Consider the following 12,657-nt stretch of genomic DNA (forward strand, 5'->3'; position numbering starts at 1 on the left):
AAACAGGGTTGTATTGCCCTATGGGGGAGGTGTATGTATGCAGGACATGGTGCTAGGTGGGGGAAGAGTATATTCTGCTTAAGATCTCTAGCATGTCATGTTTCAGGGAAGTCTACATATCTTGAATAGTATATGTGTGGGTTTAATTACTTTGTATTTTGTGTAACCAGAAGTTGGAGATATGAGAGATGAAATATTTGTGTTATCTTAAATATCCTTTAAGACACATCTGAGGTCTCTGGAATGTGGGGGGGGGGGGGGGGGGTGTGTGTGTGGAGGCTGAGTAAACTCCACCCCTTCTTGTTTCTGTTGGTATGAAAGCCTATTCAGCTTGTTGTTCGTCCTCTCTTCTCGCGCCGCCCGGACCGGAAGGTCGTGGCAAGCCCGTGAACAAGGCCAGGAGTAGGCATACTCCTGACATTACGCATATGATATGGCTTTGTATGGTAATGTATTATATTGTATTGCATTATTACCTTTCATGATTAAAACAGATTTTTGTTTAACCCTCGTCCTGGTTGTTTTGAGTGTTCCTTCTTTTAAAGCAAGCTCATAGGAACGGCGCGGAGAAAGTGCTACCTACTCCTTCAGTACCGACGTACTTGTGAAGCTTTTCCAGAAGGCGGTTAGATCACCGGACGACAGAGTCGGTGCACACGGAGTGCACCGACAGGGAGCTGTTAACGTCGGTCTGCACAACGGACTTGTGCCAAAACTACACCAACCGGCTGCGGAGGGAGACTCCCCCCCCCCCCTCACTGGAGAACTGCGCTGAAACAGCTGATCACAACGTTCACACACTGTGGTCACAAAATACTCCACTAGCCGCCGCGGCCCCCCCCCCCCCTCTGTCGACTTTTCTGAAGTACTCCCCCGTTGATAGAAATCAACACGTAATGAATTAAGACCCCACGGTTTGATGATTGATAGGTGTGTGGGCTGTCTTTCATTTTGACATGCAGACAAATGTTATAATAAACATAGATACTGTATGTTAAATGGATATATCCGCCTTATTTCATTTAACTTTCCATTCCCACAACAATATACATAAATAAATGGCATATTTTGGACATAGGTCGAATGGTGATTAATCATGATTAATTAATTTTTAAACTGTGATTAATCTGATTAAAAATGTTAATCGTTTGACAGCCCTAATTATAATAGATGCTTTGTATATGTTCATCCTTTCTGGTCTAAAGCACAACTCTACATCCTCAGGTGGAGAAAACTTGCTTCAAGCTAGGCTAACAGCTTTTATTCCAGCTGAAGACCTCTCTACGGTTCAGCAAAGCACATTTTATATATATCTGAAAATCCCCAGTTACAAATGTGTCCTTTCTACAACTAATGGCAATTGCCCTTTGACATTGTAGTCTATTATTCTATGTATGTATTAGTATTTGATCTATTTTGATTTCAAACTATTCTGCTTTTTTATTTTACATTTTTCAGTCAACTTTATTTAGTTTAAAAAGTGCTGCTGTATACAGCATATATGACGTTTGTTATTACTCATACGGTGCTTGAAAAGGGAGTGTGGGGGGGGGGGGTGTAACATTTGCTGACTTGATATTTGAGCGGTATGCGTCACAGCCTGAGCCCACTTGTCAGCAACTGTTAACACCTAGTTATATAACTATTTGGGATTGGGATTACAGCAGGATCTGACTGGAAAAATGCACCTGTGACTTTATCTGTCTTGATCTGAAAAATAACCACAACGAACTGACAGTTCATGGACATACGTAGCACATGTTGGTGCTAATACAAGGTACAGGACATAGAATTAAAAAAGCAAAAATCCAATGAAAATACAACCATACTGTGGAAATAGAACATTAAAAGAGGCTATATAAAAGATTCAAATATATTTAGTAGTTAAGGATAATGCTAGTTTGCAAATGATTCATACAATCTCATTTTATAGTCATCAGTTATTCAAAAACATACTTTAGTATACAGGGCATTTTGGTTGCCAACACTGAAAATACGGTTGCCATTTTTAGTCACCTTATATTTTATATAATTAAGATACTATACAATTATACATCAACTTAATAATGAACATGTGACACACAATAATGTTCAAATGCTTTACATTAAGTAATTAACACAATTATTTGAAACTAAAGTGGTAGTAACTTGTCCTCCCTCAATTGCTGGTATACAAAACACCAGTAGTGCCGCTGTTGTCATGTTCTTCACAGATCCCCCAAAAATGAATTGAGCAAGTCACTAGTTTCTTGGTCATCCGTTGTCTCCCTTTCAAATGTGGGTTTCCTTGACCTTTGTGCTGACCCCCACCATACAGTAGATCCACTGGCCCTTCAGCATTGAAGTCTTGGATTGGCCAGACTAATACATTTATAATGTTAATTAAATGAAAACCATTCACAATTAAGAATATATTAATTATTAATACTGTAAATTATTTATTAAAAAGGTCTAACTATATTTAAAATGTGTTACCTTTTTATAGAAGTGATTATATTTGATTATTTTCCTATGGTAAAGTTTCGTTTAGTACTTTTCGTTTAGCATTTTGGTAGTAATAAGATCGGGACTCTTATTTTGAAGAAACTTTTAATACATATTACATGTTACTTGTTAGACAAGCGACTTACACTCAATACTGTGGGCAATCCCCACAGGAGCAATGTGGGGTGAAGTGTCTCAGGGACACAACGACATGCTGACTGCAGTGGGGTTTGATCCCCAGACCAAGGCTCTAACCACTGCGCCACACGCGGCCCCGGGTGAATGGACAACGGAGCAGAATGTACTTATATATTTCGCCTCCCAAGACTTTACACATTTCCTCTTTGCTTTTCGTTCGGGTTCATCTTGCGCTTTATCAGTTGAATCACTTTGAACATTCGTTTGAGATTGTTAAACTAATAAAGTATGTGCAGTCATTGTTCTTCTCTCATCCATTTATTCCGGGATAGGAACCAGCAGCATGGCAGTGCTGCGTAATCAACAAGAGATATATCGCTCCGCGCTTGCTTATGACGTCACATGGGACGTACCATTAAACATGGAGTAAGGGTGCACAATGGGACGTACCATTAAACATGGAGTAAGGGTGCACAATGGGACGTACCATTAAACATGGAGTAAGGGTGCACAATGGGACGTACCATTAAACATGGAGTAAGGGTGCACAATGGGATGTACCATTAAACATGGAGTAAGGGTGCACAATGGGACGTACCATTAAACTTGGGGTAAGGGTGCACAATGGGACGTACCATTAAACATGGAGTAAGGGGGCTATTACAAAGTAATACTTAACACTCCCACTCAACCTTAACTCTATTGGTTACATGAAAACAAAACAACAGTATAATAAGGCTTCTCTTTTGCCTTAACAATGTGAATACACTCGGGCACTTTTAAGTGCCAAACATGTCTTGAGCAAACCTCTTTAGTTGTGGCTTTGTAGCTGGCTTGGTCATGACATCAGCAATCATTAACTTACTTCATATCAATGAGTTTGCTCCTGTGCCTGTTTACTGGGTGTGTGGCGAGGGCTATAGCACCTTGGTTGTCCCCGTACACCTTTGTTTGTGCATACTGCTATGTGTCTATACCTTTGAGTAGCTGATCTAAATAGATACATTGTTGTATAGCTGATGCTAAAGACATGTATTCTGCTCACAGGTGGATAATGCCACTGTTGGTTGTGTCTTTGTTTCCCATGAGATCAGAGAGCTTCCTTTACTTCGACTGACACACTATCCTGATGTGCTTCGCCTGTCTGCTGCATCTGATGCCCAGTCAGCATCACAGTCCACTTTAGACCTCGTGCCTCTCTGTCATTTCTCTTAAAGCATAACTCCTGTTCTGTAGATATCTGAACACATGTGTTACTGTGTTCCAATGTTCCTCTGTTGGTTCAGCCAAGTGCTGAGATAGTTTACTGACCACAAACCTATATCTGGTCTAGTACATGTGGACAAGTCAATTAAACTTCCCACCGCCTCTCTGTATTTGTCCACGTGTTGGCTCACATGGGTCCCCCCCCCCTGGCCTTGCAATCCTGCATTTCAAACCTCTCTAGGATTGTGCCTATATATTTCTTTTGAGACATTTTAACTTCACCTTCTGTTTGGTAAAAATCAATTCCCAGGAAATGTTTCAACTTTCCCAGGTCCTTCATTTTAAACCTGTCAGAAAGCATCATCTGTACACCTTCCAGTACATGTGTGTTGCTTGCTGCTATGGTCAGATCGTCAACCCATACAATCATGATGACCTTTTCATCATGTTTCTCTCTTGTATACACACAATGATCAGCTGGACTCTGTATGAAACCGTTCTCACTCAGACATGTGTGTAACATAGCATTCCAGTTTCTACCTGATTGCTTAAGGCCATAGAGAGACTTTTGCAACTTACAAACTAGGTTTTCTCCAGTATTGACTTTTCTTCATAGCCTTCTGGTTGCTCCATATAGATTTCACAATCAATGGGTGCATGCAAATAGGCTGTCTTAACGTCCATCTGGTGTCAAATGAGGCCCTCTTGTGCTGCTTTCTGCATGAGTACTCTTACACTTGTCATATCAGCTGTGGGAGAACATGTCTCTTTGTAGTCTGTTCCTGGTTTTTGACTGTAGCCTTTTGCTACAAATCTTGCCTTGTATTTATCTGATCCATCAATGTCACCTTTGAGTGCATAGACCCATCTTCCCCCCACTGCCTTTTACCTGGTGGCAACTGGGTGAGGTGGAAGGTCTCGTCCATGGCATTCTTCCACTGCCTTGACTTTGCTGACACGATGGCATCATTGTAGCTTTGAGGGATATCACAGACTGCTCTGTAGCAAAAGTCCATGCATGTGTGTGCTTGGTCCTCTGCATCCTCAGTCTCAACATCCTGTAGATGAGTTGGTCTCCTTTTGTTTCTCTGTGGATACCTTACACAGCCTTTACTCGGTTGTGTACGTTCAGTCTCTTCTAGTAAAGTCTCAGGCACACAAATCTGAATACCATGACTTGATACATCTTCCACATTTATATCATCGCCTACGGCCCTGGAGTGTGCATCCTCATGACCACATGCTATGTGTGATTCAGATGTTTGTGTTTCCTTTTCTTTTGCGCTTTTGGTTGTGAATGTCACCAACCTGTGCTTTTGCACCCTCTCTGTTTCTGGGTAATACACCAGATAAGCTGGGCTGTTTTTATCATAGCCAATGAAAAGCCCTTGCTCACATCTAGAGTCTAGCTTCCCTTTTTCTTGTTTGTGAGCAAAACATGTTGTACCAAATGTTTGCAGTTTGGATACATTTGGTTCTTTGCCTGTGAACAACTCGTATGGCGTTTTCTTTGTGTGCCTGCTGGAGCACCTGTTTCTTACAAAAGCTGCAGTCTGCATAGCGTAGTTCCATAGCTTGTCTGGTAACCCACTCTCTATCAGTAGGCATCTGCTCATATCATAGAGAGTTCGCCAGCTTCTCTCTGCTGTACCATGTTGGTGTGGTGAATAGGGTGCAGACGTTTCATGTCTAATCCTATTTTTAGTTAAGAGTGCCTGAAAGTATTGGTTTGTAAACTCAGTGCCGTTGTCTGAACGAATACACTTGACTTCTCCATAAGGTGCTATGTCTGCCAAGAACCTTTCTGTGGCTTGCACTGTATCACTTTTTGACTTCAGAAAATATACCATCACGGTGTCTGAATAGTCATCTGTAAATGACTGTGCATATCTGTGGCCTTCTCTGCTCAGTGTTGACATGGGACCAGTTAAATCAGTGTGTACTAGCTCTAAGGGTTTCGCAGCCTTTCTGTCTGGCTCCCTATTTCTAGTCTGTGTGAATGTTCCCTGTGTACACACTTCACATAACTGAGTAGGCTTAACTGCTGTTCCTTTTATCTTCATACCTGTCACTACACTTCGTAATTTCTGTACATCTTCATAGTTGCAATGACCCAAAATGTCATGCCAAGTTTGCATATCATGACATCCTTTACATTTTTCAACATTTTCTTTAACAGTTGGCAAGTAATACAAATGTCCACTCTCGTGGATGTCAAACCTGCCACTGTCCTTGGTAACCACGTGGCTTTCTCCTTTCTTGAAGGTGATTGTCGCTCCTCCATTTGCAGCTCTTGCCACAGAGAAGATGTCATGTGGGTATGAAGGTATGTACAGTGCATCCCGTAGCTGTGCTCTGTGCTGTCGTCCAGTGTCGTCTAGCAGATGCACGATCGCTGTTCATCTGCGTTGTGCTATTCTGCTGCATTTGGTCCCGTCAGCTAACTCCACTGAATGTGTCCCTGAAAGGAATTTGGGTCGGGACGGGTGGCGCAGTGGTCTGTGCATCTGATCATCAGATCTAGGGGGGTGCTGGGGAACTCCAGTTCGAAACCCGCATCTGCTGCCACTGCGTCAGGCCGTTGTGTCCTTGGGCAAGACACTTCACCCGGATTTGCTCTTGTGGGTATTGTCCACAGTACATGTATAATATCAATGTGTACTTGTAAAAGCGCCTCGATGACTTCGAGGCGTGAAGATGGACGGTGTGGCGCAGTGCGCTGTGCAATGATCATCAGATCAAGGGGTGAAACCCGCCGCTGCTGCGTCTGTAAAGCCGGTGTGTCCTTGGGCAAGACACTTCACCTGAACTTGCTCCTGTGGGTATTGTCCACAGTGACCATTGCATGTATAAAAAAATATGTGTAATCTGTAAAGCACTGGAAAAGCGCTATAATAAATGTAAGGAATTATTATTATTATGTCTCAAAATTAAATATCGTTGCACTGCTGTCTTACATTCTAGTCTGTTTGCCAGCTCATAGAGTACTGTGGTGAACCCGGAAAAGTTGAGTACCCCAAAGTTTTATGTGAGAAATGTATGGTACGGGTCCCCAGCACATTCAAACTGCCGGATGATAACTTGCATATGTTGTGCAATTTGCACAACAAGTTGCGTTCATTGGCATTCATTAGCATTATAGCCTATGTCCACAGTGACCATTGCATGTATGTGTAATGTGTATTTGTGAAGTGCTTTGAGCATCTGGAAAAGCGCTATAATAAATATAAGGAATTAATGAGTCATCAAAGCTGTCAAACTTTTCCACATCGTTCACGATGTGGGATATTGCTCCAGCGTCCACCATGATGCCTCTCATCTCTACGTTGTCTGGAGGTCTACCGCTCTTCGTGTGCTTTGCCTTGTAGAATTGGTCTTGTTGGCTGTTTTCCTCCTCTGTCAATTTTCTGACACCATCTTGTCCCCCTTTTTTCTTGCACAGGGATTCTTCGTGTGTGTTATTTTTGCAGTAACCACACCACACTTTTCTGTAACATGTTCTTGCCTTATGCTCTCTTATTCCACATGTGTAGCATATAACGTTAGCATCTTCTTCTTTTCTATTGTTAGCAGACATCCTGCCGGGGCCTCTGCCTCGTCTAACATTAGTTTTCATCACGTTATCTGTGGTTTCTTTTATCTTCAATTTTTCTGCCTCTTCGTATCCACGCAGTCTCCTTTTAAAGTCTATGAATGTACGTTATCTTCATTCTGCGTTACATGAACAGCCAGTGGCTTAAAGATGTCTGGTAGTCCTCCTATTATCATGGCGATTATGAGTCCGTCGCTCATGGTCTCACCTGTTTCCCTCAAAGCCGTGATAATGTTCTCCGCCCGTATAAGGTAGTCAGTAACACTTTCGCTGTTTGTCATGTGTAGCTTGGTCAACGACGTGTAGAGGTTTATTATCCAGAATACTTTTTCCAGAATAATGTTCTTTCAATATTCTTAGAGCCTTCCTGCCATCATCAGCGGCATCGTGTCTTATCAGTGATAGGCTTTTATCATCTATCAGTCTTATTAGCTCAGCATAGCAATCAGCATTCTTTCTCCTGTCTTCTGTTAGCTGTTCAGGACTATTTCCAGTGGGTTCATGGAGAATAGTTTCTTTTAATTTCAGGATATGTAGGCAGCCTAAGAATCTTGTTTCCCAAAGGTCATACTTATCGTCGGTTCCATCGAACAAAAGCTGTGGCGCGAAAACTCCCGTTGCTCTGCTTGCCATCTTGTTAGCACAGCTCTTAGCTTGCTAAACTAGCTTGTTAGCATTGGGTTCTCATGTAATACGTCGCGTGTAATATCTCCCGCCACTTCTTTACTTATTGGTCCACATAGTTTGTAGAAGTCCCGTGTAATACTTCGCTTTAAACTTCTTCCAGAAAACTAACATGAGTCCAACTTTGCCTGGGCCCATAACCTGTTAAACTAATAAAGTATGTGCAGTCATTGTTCTTCTCTCACCCATTTATTCAGGGATAGGAACCAGCAGCAAGGGCAGTGCTGCGTAATCAACAACAAGAGATATATCGCTCCACGCTTGCTTATGATGTCACAATGGGACATACCATTAAACATGGAGTAAGGGTGCTATTACAAAGTAATACTTAACAGAGATGTTGACGGGTTGGCCGAACATTTTACCCCACACAGTCAAACAACTTAATTTGCTTCGCCATCCATCCATCCATCTTCTCCCGCTTATCCGTGGTCGGGTCGCGGGGGTAGCAGTTCCAGCAGAGAGCCCCAAACTTTCTTTTCCCTGGCGACATCAACCAGCTCTGACTGGGGGATCCCAAGGCGCTCCCAGGCCAGCGAAGAGATATAATCCCTCCACCTGGTCCTAGGTCTACCCCTTGGTCTCTTCCCAGCTGGACGTGCCTGGAACACCTCCCTAGGGAGGCGCCCAGGTGGCATCCTAACTAGGTGCCCGAACCACCTCAACTGGCTCCTTTCGATGCGAAGGAGGAGCGGCTCAACTCCGAGTCCCTCCCGGATGACCGAACTTCTCACCTTATCCCTAAGGGAGACACCAGCCATCCTGCGGAGAAAACCCATCTCGGCCGCTTGTATCCGCAATCTCGTTCTTTCGGTCATGACCCATCCTTCATGACCATAGGTGAGGGTAGGAACGAAGATGGCCCGGTAGACAGAGAGCTTTGCCTTCTGGCTCAGCTCCCTTTTCGTCACAACGGTGCGGTAAAGCGACTGCAGTACCGCTCCCGCTGCTCCGATTCTCCGGCCCATCTCACGCTCCATTGTTCCCTCACTCGAGAACAAGACCCCGAGATACTTGAACTCCTTCACTTGGGGTAAGGACTCATTCCCTACTTGGAGTGGACAGTCCATCGGTTTCCTGCTGAGAACCATGGCCTCAGATTTGGAGGTGCTGATCCTCATCCCAGCCGCTTCACACTCGGTTGCGAACCGATCCAGTGAGTGCTGAAGGTCGCAGACCGATGAAGCCATCAGAACCACATCATCTGCAAAAAGCAGTGGTGCAATCCTTAGTCCACCGAACTGCAGACCCCCCACCCCCCCCCACGACTACGCCTCGAAATCCGATCCATGTATATTACAAACAGGATTGGTGACAAAGCGCAGCCCTGGCGGAGGCCAACCCTCACCGGATATGGGTCCGACTTCCTGCCGAGGACCCGGACACAGCTCTCGCTTTGGGAGTACAGAGATTGGATGGCCCTGAGTAGAGACCCCCTCACCCCATACTCCCGCAGCACCTCCCACAGTAACTCCCTGGGAACTCGGTCATACGCCTTCTCCAAGTCTACAAAACACATGTAGACCGGATAAGCGTACTCCCAGGCCCCCTCCAGGATCCTTGCGAGAGTAAAAAGCTGATCCGTCGTTCCACGACCAGGACGGAATCCGCATTGTTCCTCCTCAATCTGAGGTTCGACAGTCGGCCTGACCCTCCTTTCGAGCACCTTGGAGTAAACTTTCCCGGGGAGGCTGAGTAGTGTGATGCCTCTGTAATTGGCACACACCCTCTGATCCCCCCTTTTAAAAAGGGGAACCACCACCCCGGTCTGCCACTCCTTCGGTACTGTTTCCGACTTCCACGCAACGTTGATGAGACGTGTCAACCATGACAGTCCCTCAACACCCAGAGCCTAATTTGCTTCGCCATTTTTTGTAAAACAAACGCACGGCACATGTGAGTAAACGTGCATCGCTTTCTGGCTCCGTAATCACACCAATGCACGTGCAACTTAAGTATCAGTTTCTGACTTGTCACAACAATAATTAAATGTCACTCTTAATACAACAACTAATTAACATTTATCTATTTTGGGGTGCACATGTAGCTGTTTGCTGTCCTTATATCTTCATGTTAAAAAGTGGTTGCCACTGATGGCAACCAAAGGCCAAGAAGAAGTGGTTGACGTTTTTTGTGAATGGTTGCCAATGGCAACCTGGCAACCGTTACTGTCGAGCCCTGGTATATTATCAGTGGTAATATGTTAATTGAAGTGATTCAGCTGTGTAATGTCGGTCAAAGTAACACTGCTATATTATAATATCGAGTGATGTGGAGAAATTATATTACGTACTGATTTGTATTAATCCAATTCCAAAACCACTGATAGAACTGTTTAAATTATGAAACGCTATAACCCTTGAACTGCAAAATGGTCAATGATGGTCATTTTAATCCCAAATATTTCATTCAAATGGGCGAGAAGGTGAGTGGGGCAACACATTCTCACTCTCAACTCCTACTAGTGACGTTATGTCAGGATCCCTTGGCGTCACTATCAAACGCAGTGGGGGCCCTTTCGCGTAAATCTTCAACTATCAGGGAGTCCCATTGACTTGCATAGAGCTCCCTGAACGTTGGTCATAGACGAGTTGGGATCGCGGATAAATGCTCTCCACAGATCCATTCTCACAGCGTGTATCAACCTTTTTCTAACTCAATATCAAGCCACACTTACTCTTCTTTATTATAATTGTATCATGTTGGACTTGTGTTGCCGTCAGTTAGGGGGAGAGTAGGGGTTCAGAATACTGAAATCTGTATTGTTTCATCGTTTTTTCCTAAAAATATGTAATGGCAATTTTAATGTTCCAATGTCCTATATCCTTTGCCATTACTTCACAGGAGGGTTTAGAGAGTGATCCAGACAGATGATTTTCCGGTCTTTTGCTACAGTTTAGAATGATGTTTATTTAGCTTTACATACCCAGGTTTAATTATGCTGTGTCAAAGGTTGTGGCATGAGCATCTGCCGGGCTGGTGGAATCGGTGTGCTCTTCCTCCTGTGTCCTCGTCCTTCCCTGTCACCTGTGACCCCTTTTATACACCCGGTGCAGCTAAACCCCGCCACCAAGTGTTCAAAATAGTATTGCACAATAACTATAAATAAAGTAAACTGAGACACCACCAACACCCATAAAATGGCTCCTACAAAATATATGGAGTAATGTTCCTCTGAAATGGCCATTTGGTTTTCTGGTAATGGAGCTTTCGGCATACAGGCTTTCAATTCAATGGGAAACTTTTGGGACACTTGGGGTTGGAATAATGGACTATTGGAGCCAAGTTTATAACAAAGATTGGCAAAACTGCCAACTCGAAATATCATATCTTTTTTAGGGGGGGTGATGAAGCCTCCAGTGGAATAAGATACACCCACTGGTGAATACACACTGTTGGTGATGGGATGAAGAGAAGGAGGAAGACCTGGATTTGTTGAAGAGTGGACCTCTGATAAGCTCAACCTGCACCCATGATTACTGGAGGTGGATGGGCTGGAGGACGGCTGCAGCGTTACGCCTGAGAGAAGAGAACAGATTTAAAATTAGCCAGGAGCACAATTGTTTGTTTGTAGCCTTTATTTCATCAGGTGAAAGCCCCTTGAGATCAAAAGATCTCTTTTTCAAGGGTGACCTGCAGTGACCTACAATGATTGGCCGTTGGAGATCATGGCAAAATAAGTTAGTTAACTATAAGAGTGAACAGCGGATTAGAGGCAGCTGGAGGAGTGAGAAACAGAATTAAAAATAAATGAAGCATTGAGGTATTCTTCCTGATTGAACCTACGCTGAGTCTCTTTAGTTGACTCAACAGTAATTCATGCCGGTTTGGGAGTGCTTATGCAGGTCTCAAAATTAAAGACACATTTCCATAACCCCCTTCTTTCAGTCCATCTGGCATCATTAGCTTTACTAATAATATACTACTGCCACTGTTTTGGGCTACTGTAGTGGAAACTGTTGGAAAAGGAACATGTTTTGAATAAGTACTTGATTAACAATAAATGAGATCTCCTGCACATCTCCAGAAGGAACAATAAACACTGTAATTCTCTGAATATTACCCTGGAAGCCTGTTAGAATTTCATAGCTTCTGGGTATTTTTCCTTGATTAATTTTTAATGAAATATAATGATGAAACATTGGGTTCCTGTGTATTATTTTGTTTACATGCAGGCATTCTCAGCTGCTATGTAGAATATTACAAAAGCCCTTTTGAAGCTGAGAAAAACAAAGACACTTTGAGGTTTCTTTGGTTGTTTAAGTCTCACATCCCGGAGGCGTGCCTCTTTCTCTTTTTCCTGGAAGGTTGCAATTACCATGTAGGCTCAACGGGAGAAGTCAGTAGTGCCTGAATACGGCTGCGTGAGGGGATGGAAATAAAGCCACTGTGAGAGTTGATAATAGGGTATGAATATGTGAGACGTTGAGAAGCTCCCACCTCCAGGCTGGCAAAGGAAAGAGCAGAGTGAAACCCAGAGTGCAACATGAACTGAATCAGTGTGGGGTCGCTACACAGAACATGGATTCTACTGATGTGACACGTAATACAAT

The sequence above is a fragment of the Pseudochaenichthys georgianus genome, chromosome 22, assembly GCF_902827115.2.
Source record: "Pseudochaenichthys georgianus chromosome 22, fPseGeo1.2, whole genome shotgun sequence".
Classification (NCBI taxonomy): Eukaryota; Metazoa; Chordata; class Actinopteri; order Perciformes; family Channichthyidae; genus Pseudochaenichthys; species Pseudochaenichthys georgianus.